This window comes from Sinocyclocheilus anshuiensis, unplaced genomic scaffold, assembly GCF_001515605.1.
Source record: "Sinocyclocheilus anshuiensis isolate Anshui unplaced genomic scaffold, SAMN03320099.WGS_v1.1 scaffold1198, whole genome shotgun sequence".
Lineage (NCBI taxonomy): Eukaryota > Metazoa > Chordata > Actinopteri > Cypriniformes > Cyprinidae > Sinocyclocheilus > Sinocyclocheilus anshuiensis.
Window position 1 is genome coordinate 246,404 of NW_015557119.1, and position 10,762 is coordinate 257,165.

Below are 10,762 nucleotides of genomic sequence, written 5' to 3' on the forward strand. Positions count from 1 at the left end.
TTACTTTTCTCATAATTTGTTATTATTCACCAACCCTAAACTGGAAAAAGGATGTAACAATTGGGGGCTTGTCTATTAACAACAATTGGAAACTTATACTACATTTTGATAACTAGGGGTGGGCTTACCAAGTTTTTGTTATTCAGAGGTAAGTGTGTTTGCTTGCTTGGAGGTCATGTTGATGAGGTATGGATTTGGATTTAGTAATGTTTAAAGTATGTCCTGCATTAGTAGAGTTTAATTGTTGAAAAAATACTTGATGATTGCTTGACTTAAAACTAAAGAAAAACATGACACACAACCTCGAAGCTAAAACCCTCTGTAGAATGCCAGTTCTTACTCCTAAGTCCAGACCACCTTTAGCTAGTGTTGGGGAGACGGTGAAGTCTGACTTTGACAAGTATGTAAGGTTAGTGTTTGATTAGGGTTAGAGCTAAACTCTGCAGGAAAGTGGATCTTGTGAGCCAGGTTTGAGAATCACTGCATTAGTGCATCATTTTCATTTAAAACACATGGTGTATTTTATCCCATTTGAAAGTGTAGATACTAAGCCAGTGGTGTCCAAACTTGGTGATGGAGGGCCACTGTCCTGCAGAGTTTAGCTCCAACCTGCCCCAACACACCTGTCTGGAAGTTTCTAATATGCCTAGTAAGACCTTGATTAGCTGCTTCAGGTGTGTTTAATTGGGGTTGGAGTCAGGGGCGTTGCTAGACATAAAGCTCTACTGGGGCACAGGCCCCCCATTACTCATATCACTTTTCTTTCTTGAAAGCCAGTTGCGTGAGGTGTACAATGAACCATGTAATCCACTATTCCTACGCTGCAAAAAGCACTAGGGAAAGTAAATGTATACATTAACGCTTTATGAATATATTTATTTAAGTGACTTCATCATACTTCACAAACATTCTCAACATGTTTTAAGGCAATCAGTGTATATGGAAATAAAACTGGAGAGAACTTGCACATTTGCATTCTTCTACATTAAACAATAATAATAATGAATAATTTCATCTTTTTTTTTAATTTTATTTAGAATTACAAAATTTCAAGAAACCAGTAATTTTATGTGTGGTGATTCGGTATTTTAGTGCTAAAAAAAGAACACTTGTGTCCACATTTCTTGGGCTGGTTGAATTGGAGGCGGGTGATGCAAAATCAATAGCAAAGGCAATAGTTGAGTTTCTCGAAAAGTGTAACCTTAAAAAAGAGAATTTTCAGGGTATTGGCACTGATAATGCCTCTGTGATGACTGGGGTGCACAATGGAGTCCACAAGATTTTAAAAGAAGAATGTGCTTTGCCCAATTTTGTACTCATTCGCTGTGTGTGCCATTCTTTACAACTGGCTGTCAGTGCAGCATCCAAATAAACCATCCCTAGATGTGTTGAATACTTAATCAGGGAAACCTACAACTGGTTTTCGATTTCCCTAAAATGGCGAGAGGCATACCAAAGCAGTGTATGCCACCATTAATTGTGGTCAGAAACCCCTGCAGATCACCAAAGTGTGTGCCACACGTTGGCTATCGATTGAGCCTGCGGTAACTTGTATATTGGACCAATGGGAAGAACTGAAACTCCACTTTGAGTTAACCAAGACCAGTGAGCATTGCTACATGGCAGATGTGCTCCATGCCATGTACATGGACAAGACCAACTATGTCTACCTTACATTCTTAAAATCAATCCTGTCCGAAGTACAAGTTGCAGTGAAGTCATTTGAGGGTGAACATACAGATCCTGTCAAGCTTTTGGACAATCTGGTTCACCTCTTATCATCAGTTTGCAGCAGAGTAGTCAATCCTATGGCAAAGATTGATGTCCTGAAGGATGCCATTGATGGTCATCTCAGTCCAGCACCATATCTTGGGTACCTTTTTGAAATGTCCCAACTCAGTCTTGCTCCAGAGGACGAAAAGGTCATTTGGAGACGATGCATCAACTATGTTGTTGCTCTGCCTGGGAGCCTTGCTTGCAGCTCCTTGCTTAATCTCGAAATCTTACAAAACATGGCTCTGTTCAGTGTTAAGGAAACAATGAAGCACAATAAAAGCAACACTGAAATGATAAATGTAGCTGAGCTACTGGGGTACCAACCCCAGACAATTGACAAAATTGTTTCCCAATGGAGAAACATACATTTGTTGAGGTGGGAATCAACTGAAAATACCATTGAGTTTTGGAGCGAAGTGTATAACTACACAGACGCTTCCGGGTCAAAACCATTCGAATAACTGCAAAGCTGCACTGGCTGTCCTCTCCTTGCCACACTCAAATGCAGAGGTTGAACGGCTGTTCAGCCAAATGAGTGTGGTCAAGTCAAAGTTAAGAAATAGACTGTCACTGCACGCTCTTAACTCCATACTCCTTGTGCGGTATGGACTGAAGCTGGCTGGTGATACTTGTTACCAGCATAAACTACCTAATGACGTTCTACAACAGTTTGGCACCACTGCAGCATACAGTTTTAAAGCCATTCCATCCTCTTCTGCTGATACCAGCTCATTGACAGAGCACCTGGACAGTGAAGATGAAGATGATTTGCTTGCTAATCTATGAATCATCAAAGAATGGAGTTTCTGTAACTAGTGGAATCAATGGCAGTGTACACTGCATTGTGAATGAAAAAAGTGCCAGAGAAAACACTGAACAGCTAACCAGACAAGAAGAACCACCATCCTAAGTGATGCCTAGCAACAGACACATTATATCACATTCAAGTTAAAATGCTAGCTACAATTGTTTGATATAATTGTTCATTTACTGATACCTTGTTATTAACATGTATAATTGTTGTTCATTTAGGTAGCATATTAACTAGCAATACAGTGCTTTAATTGTTGTTTAATTGTTGTTAATTGTTAATTTCACAAGTTAAAAAGAAAATAGACTACATAAACTGTGATTGTTCAAAAGAGTGTAACTGTTCAATATCAGTGTTATATTTAAAAATAAAAATATCTGATCAAAAAGGTCTTGTGTTTGTATTACTTTTACAAATAGCCTACTACATGTATATAACTTTTTTCAAACAAATCTAAATTAACATTTTAAATAATGTTTTTGCTGAGGTGGCCAGTCAATTTGAGAAAACTCATTGTGTTTTCTGTATATTACATAAAGATGCAGTTTTGCGTTCATCACGCCGTGACGTCACAGCGTCACTTAGCAACAAATCGTTCCGCTTTTAGCAACTTCCTCTGAAAATTAGTTGGCAACAGTGTTTACAAAGTTCTTCTCTCTCAACTGATAAGACGGCAAGATGGTGAAGCCTTTCTTGCCCCATTGTGTACCTCAGCCAAGTGTGGAGCCGTCTCAGCACACTGAATGACCGTTCACAATGACAACTATTGATTGGGATTGTCAGAGATATCTGCATAACCCGTGTCAAGGTTGGGAATATGACTTTATCTAGCAACTTGTAATCACACTGTATATTCTTAATTGGACGGCTTTCCTTTTTGTGAGCCAGATAGTTTTTAGCCACTGAAACCTCCTCCGATTTAATGATCTGCCAGACCTCGGAGGTGCTCCTCACAAAGAAAGCTATCAAATCCAGGATTACAGGCCTGAACACCTCTCAATATTTGGCCATTAAAGGGGTCCTATTATGCTCTTTTACAATGTCTTGAATTTGTTTTGGGGGTGTACTTGAACATGCTCTCATGCTTGGTGGTTCGAAAACGCATTATTTTTCACAAGTGAAAAAGCATAATAGGACCCCTTTAAGAGATGAAAAACGTTGCTCCATCTCAGACACCATTCTGTCAAGGCAAGGTAGAAACAGGTTTCTTTTCAGCTTCTCTGCATCACTGAGGTGACTTACTGCTCCACAACTAGAGTCCACTACATAAACCTCCATGCGCCTTTGTTTAGTAGCAATGCATGGCTCTGGGATCTGATTTGCTGCACAAATGGTCCTGACAGTATCATAAAGCATAGTAGCTTTCTCATCTGTGCGCATCTGCTTAAGACAGCTCTTTTGTACTCAGCAGCCTTAGCAAAGTCTATTGTTTCACTTTGCAGATATTTGTGCAGGTTCTCAGTAACAGACAGAAAAGTCTTGAATATTAACAATAGGTATACTGTGGAGAATCTGCTGAGTTTGGCATGGAGGCCTACTGCCATGGAGTTGTTGATGCCAGAGAGCACCTTCTGATCAAAAACTAAAATTAGCCTTCCCATTATGAGGTAATATTTGACTCCTTAAAGTGATTTACGGGCATTTTTTTTACTTTTTAATGGCATTTTGTTCTAACTTTATTGAAAGTATGTCAAATCATATGTCAAAAGTGTATATACGTTTTTTTTTTTTCCAAATTTCTAATTAAAACAATAGAATAAGAACAAATTAGGCTACTGATCAAATACAATCAGTATTAACAAAATTCATTTGCGCAGAGGTGGCACAGAAGAACACTAAAGTGGCATGTAGGTATATTTACAGACAATTAATGAGGCTCAGAGGTGGCATGAGTGCAATTAAACTCATAAATTCATGTTGAGATTAATGTTTTAAATATAAAATTTTGAATATAAAAATATTAAATGATTTAAATAACTGAAATGATACTTTAAAAATGAAACTAAAACTGCCAGCAGGTGGCGGCAAGTCGCTGATTTTATTACTGAATCATTCATTCAATTGATTTGATCAAACAACTGATTCATTCAGGAACGAATCAAGTGACTGTCAGGTAAATTGAACAGGTAATTGAATCATTGACTCACTATATTTGTTTAAAAACGCACGTTCGTTCATAAACGAAACACCGCTTTTTTGTTTGCTTAGAGATGCGCTGTGGCTTAACTGTGACTGTGTTTCAAACTATTTTCTTTGACGAAATAAAGCAAAATCAGGCAATAGTGTTGTAGTCAGACAAAATAAGTCACTTAATACTAAACTCTTGTTTATTGACCTGTTGTATTAAATCAATATCACATCTGCAAACTTCTTAATAATCATTAAAAGCGACCACTCGAAGTTCATAATATATAATATAATCAGTCAATCTCTTATTTACATCGTGTCTTTGTTATCATAAGAGGATTCGTGAGCTTGCATAACTCAGCACTGAACAAAACGGTGTTTTGAGTGAATTTGACTTTGTGTTCAAGGAATCAGCAGATTTGTCTGATAACATTACTCAAATTAAATTAAAAACACGTTCTAAGTAAACTCCTCGAGCGCAAACACAAATATGCTGATCGGGTCAGTCGCACTGGTGCTCCTAAATATTCTTTCATAGTAGTTTTCAGTCGCAAATGGTCGCACTGTGTCTAACGTTGGCTAACATAACTGGTGTAAATTTAACTGAAGTTACTGCTAACTGTTTATGTTGTGTCATAAGAGCTAGCAAATTAAGTATTAGGCTAGGAGAGGATATTGATATAGCTCATTTCATAAATATTGGCAATTTAAAGTGTTTTATAAAAGGAAAAAATTTAATCAAAATAATTACAATAACATTTATTAAAACTGTTTTGAATAAAAAGACGATACACAGTGGAATAAGTCGTATACAGCACAGTGCTCAATCAGCAAATGCACAGCTAAAAGCAGTGTAAGAAAAAGTGAAGACGTCGAAGATCTTGATGAAGAATAACTTTTATTACAGAATAGTAGTGACAAAGTACATGTAGTACCTTGGGTTCAACGGAGTCAGACTGAACCCCGAACATCCTAAGCTCAATCATTTTATACTGTATAACGTTCATCTTCCCGCTCAACATGTCAATTAAGTTTCGTTTTAAATGTAAATTGCGGATGACAATGAAAGTGATAGCCTTCCGTTCCCACATCTTCGGTAGAAGGCTTAGAAAATCGTTCCAGTATTTTCGCTAAACACTGGTGGAACAGTGTAGGTGAGTTCACAAAACCTTGTGGAAGGACATTCCATGTGTACTGCGTGTTTCTGAACTTAAAAGCAAATTTTTGTTGGCATTCTGGATTTAGTGGAATTGACCAGAAACCATTGGACACGTCGAGGGCTGAGTAATAGCTAGCTTCTGGTAAAAGAGATGCTAACACATCAGGGGTGGAAGCCACTACAGGTGCACATGTCTGTGTACATTTGTTAAGTTCTCTGTAGTCTATGCATAATCTCCAAGAATCATCTGGTTTGCGAACAGGCCAAATTGGGGCTAAAGATGGAGAAAAGCATTGCCTAATGACACCCTGTTCTAACAGAGAATCCACAGTACGTTGTATATATGGATTTGCTTCATCTGGATAATTATACTGTCTGAGGGAGGGTGGGTCACGCCCCTGAATCTTCACTTCCATCACACTAGTATCAACTCGGCCACAATCATGTTTAGATCTAGCAAAAACACCTGTTTTTACTCAAAAGTTCTGATAGTTCTGAAACTTCCACTGATAACAAAGTATCTAAATCATAATCCTCCGACTTCTTGATTGCATGTACAGCATGTACATCAGAAATCTCCACAACTTTGTCTTCAGTCTGAGGATTACGCCAGATACACTTGTTGCCATAGTCAATAACATAACCACGATCTCATCTTTGCCAATTTGAAATGACATGTTATCTGTTTGTGATGCTAGAGAAATCGTGCCATCAAAACCCTCTAACGTTGTTGTATTTTTACTTTTCTGTGAGGGTTTGTCTGAATGAAGAATTGTTAAGGAAGCACCAGAATCTACTAACCGCCTGCTGCTGCTCCCACGCTATAAGTGACAAATTATCGGTCCGGAGGTACTATTTACATATGATTAAGATCGGAAAGAACTATCTATATGATAATTAAGCTCTTTGTAGAGAAAGGAGCATAGTTTAATACACAATTTGGAGTGGAAGCTGGGTCGAGGCAGACTATAATTTCTTACAGCAGACTCCCCTTGTTTTGAGTGAAGCCTTGGTATTTCTAACTGACGTGTTCCTAATGATCTGTTAGGTTTAAGTTATATTCAGTGAGCACATCTGCAATGTAAGCCATTGGGTGATTATTAATAATAATACTACTGTAAAATCAACCCTAAATGTAACTGGAAGCCAATGTAAAGACCCGAGGACTGGTGTGATATGCTCAGAATTTCTAATTCTAGTCAGAAGAAATCTTTTGCATATAAATAAATATAAGTTTCATAAGAGTTCTACAGAACACAAAAAATTACGCTTTGTCGCTGCAATACGCTAGTGCAATTCCATAGATTTGACAGAGGTTTTCCTGGGATCTAATGCTTTTCATCTGATGTCTGAGCCCTGACTCTGATTTTGTTCATCAAGTCTTACCTCCCTCAGACTCGCCATCTCTCCTTTCTGCTTCTCTGTGTCTGCTTCGTACAAAAACATTTCTGATGTCCATCTACAGGAGCCAATAATGTTGTAGTCAAAATAAGATAATCACATTATTTAGAAACATACTTTAGTTTCGTCCAGCACTTGAAGTGGAAATACAAAACTGCCGGTACTCCCGATGCACGAGGGAAATCGCGTTCGGGGGCTGGAGGGATCCCCCTCGGTAGAAATTGGGTGGGCACAGGGCAGCCCAATTTGAAGTATAAAAGTGCGACTTCGAAACATTTTGGTGGCTGCGGCATATTATGAAAGTAGCCCAAAAAACCGCAACCTGCAACTCCGTATTTTTTCCCGCGACTGCTTTTTTAAAAATAGTCCAATTGTGCGGGAAAACTGCGACACTGCTCGCCGCTGTACTTTGAGAAAGCTGTAGAATGTTTTGTTTCATAATGACGATGGATATTGTACTCTTTTAAAACAGCAACAGACTATTTGAAAACTAGACATACTGCATTTGAATTGACTTCAGTAAATAAAAAGTCATCTTGTCAAACTTTTTGTTAATTAATTGACATTAATTGACTTTGAGTGTCGCAAAGCGCGGTGCTGCACCTTGAATTGCACATGTACATTTAAAAAAAAAATCTGATTAATTTACATTTCATTTAAACGTTTAATTTCAGTACATTTTTTTGTAGCTCAACAATCATAAAAAAAGTATGTTAAATTAGAAATGACGATCTGTGTAAAAGGCATTAATTAAAAGGCTCATTACCGTAATCATTACAATATACTGGACAAAAATCAACATCCTTATGCATTCATCAGGAATAATTTTAATGAAGGTTTCAGATTTAACCAAAAAAATCGGTAATATTTCAAGCTCTATAATGTAAGAAACGTGGTGGGTCTGCAAAAAGACTTTCCCCCAATGGATCACTTTTCAGTATGTGCCACTGTTTCTTAATCACATCCTTAATGGCTTGACTGTGTGCAGAATAAGTGGTGGTACAAACTACAGAATGTGACTTTTTTTTGTTGCTTGATATAACAGATGCATCTCGTACTTTCTCTAAAGTGCATCCAACCGTTTTTTGGATAACCCCTAAGAGTAAAACACTTATACATTTTTACGACTTGTTCAAAATCTGATTCTACATTACAAATACGCTTTAAATTGAGAAATTGAGTATCCACCTTATTCCTAAACGCGGAAGCCTATGGGTGCGACTTCTGGTTCATTAGCTGCTGTAGGGAAATAATGAGAAAAATAACAACGCGCAGTAAATGGAAAAACTGTTTGCACTACAAACCAGTGTGTTCATAATTAAGATAATACGCTAAAATAATATGATAAGACACACCAATTTGCAATATCAAGCTGCAAAATTAGCGGTTTTGTACAGCTAAAAATAGCTGGAAGCAAATGAGACCGGAAGCAAGACCCATAAAATTTACAAATGGATCACTTTTAAGTATGTACGTAAAGAATAAGGTGGATCGGGTAAGCCTTTCTTCAAAAAAGATGAATGAGCACTTGCAGCGTGCAGAATACTGTTTTTATCAGTTGGTTTGGAATATAAAATAGTCAACAAAGTTCCTAATTCTAATCAGATCCTAGTGTCAAGAAAAATGACAGAATGAGTAACGATTTCCACATTAAACCTGATAGAATCCACCATATTATTTAAAAACTCAACAAATTAATCAATGTTTACGGGACAAAACATAATTTTTTCTTAAAAAGTTGGGACACTAAAAATAGAGCTGAAATACAGGACTGTATTTGAAACACAATGGTAAGTGGTGGTAAAAATACACATTTTGTCAGTAAATACAACGCAGCACAACAGAGAAATAAGAACATTTCTGTCATGACAACTCTCGGAGGGATTGGCATGGTAATGTACATGACAATGTTAATGTATTTGGTCTTGGTGGAATAGATCTGCTATGCTGCTGCTGCGGCAGAGCAAGTACCGAGACCTGCTACTGACAATACATCTACAACATGCTGCTGTGAGCATGTAAGAAATATTGCTGCTGCAAATATAACATTCATGTATGCTATATGGGGGTTATTTCATGTATCACCTTGTAGCAGATCTATACAGGTGGAGCTGGGGAAGGTGGAGGGTTTCTGTATATTAATTATAAATGAAATAATTGTGTTGATTATTATATTTACAAATAAATAGTAAATAAATTGAAGTTTATTGGGTTAAGTTGTTAATTGTAACGTTACAATGTAAAAGGGTTCCCTATAAAGCATAAGCTGAGGTAGATTTTTATCACTAAGAAAATTTAAATTATAACTGAATGTATTTAAAGAAAGAGCAAGTTTAAGTAAGTTAATTTAAAAAAAAGTTTTCCCCCTGCTGTACAGAAATCATTCCGAACCGTGACGTTAAAACTGAGGTACGTACCGAACCATCATATTTGTGTACCATTACACCCCTAGACAGACATGAAATTATACAATAAAAAAGGCATTAACCCAGTCAATAGCCTTGTCATGGTGTGCCTACGGTGAGGAGCGAGGAACAAGGAATGAGGAGAACGCAAGAGAATCGGGATTAACAGTCTTTATTGACATCACAGGAATCACACGTAGGACACGAGGACGTTCAAAACCGGACAGAAAACTCAAAACAGGAAACACCTTAAATACACAAGACATGATGAGGGGAAGACGAGAAACACCTGGGATCAATAAACATAATAGGAACAGGAAACAGGAAGGACCAAATATGGGCATGGACATAACCTGGAGCACGTGGGGGAGCAAAACACACATGAAACACAGAACAGAGTCTGACATTACTCCCCTCTCCCGGAAGGCGCGTCCCTCGCCGTAACAATTCCACTAGGGAGGGGGGGTAGGCACCCTGGAGGCTGGTGCAGGACTGGGACATGGGGAATACCTCCAGGGCGGATCAGGCAGTCCAGGGTGCCATGGCGGAGCAGGGAACTCAGAAGGCCATGGGGAATCAGACAGTTCAGGAGACCATGGCGGAGCTGACAGTTAAGAAGGCCACGGTAGAGTAGGGATCTCAGGAGGCCATGGCTGGACGGCCTCCGTGGCCTTGGCCTCGCCACTCGGCCCAGTCCCTACGGACGGACCTATACTAACCCCCCACCCCCCAAAAAAATCCTTGGGGAGAATATCGTCTTTAGAGGCCCTCCGTAGGCCTAACTCGGGAACTGTGGCCCTCACTGGGCTTGACTTGGGGACTGGAGCCCTCCTTGGGCTGGACATGGGAACTGGAGCCCTTTCTGTGCTAGACACGGGGACTGGAACCTTCTCTGGGCTAAACTTGGGGACTGGAGCCCTCTCTGGGCTGAACTCGGGGACAGGAGCCCTCACTGGGCTAAACTCGGGGACTGAAACCCTCTCTGGGCTAAACTTGGGGACTGGAGCCCTCTCTGGGCTAAACTCGGGGACAGGAGCCCTCACTGGGCTAAACTCGGGGACAGGAGCCCTCACTGGGCTAAAC

At 39.0% G+C, this 10,762-nt stretch overlaps 1 protein-coding gene across 2 annotated transcripts in view; it reads left to right on the plus strand.

The window, feature by feature from the left end:
* Window positions 1-10,762, plus strand: part of LOC107677804 (gastrula zinc finger protein XlCGF57.1-like) — a 33,714-nt gene that overhangs the window by 16,125 nt on the left and 6,827 nt on the right. Inside the window, exon 5 of one of the 2 annotated variants that reach the window (XR_001632886.1) lies at window positions 51-633. The exons of the other annotated variant lie outside the window; for it this stretch is intronic. The gene's annotated coding sequence lies outside the window, so the exon portion shown is untranslated. Of the gene's footprint in view, window positions 1-50; window positions 634-10,762 lie in introns of those variants that run through there. 2 annotated transcript variants of the gene reach the window in all.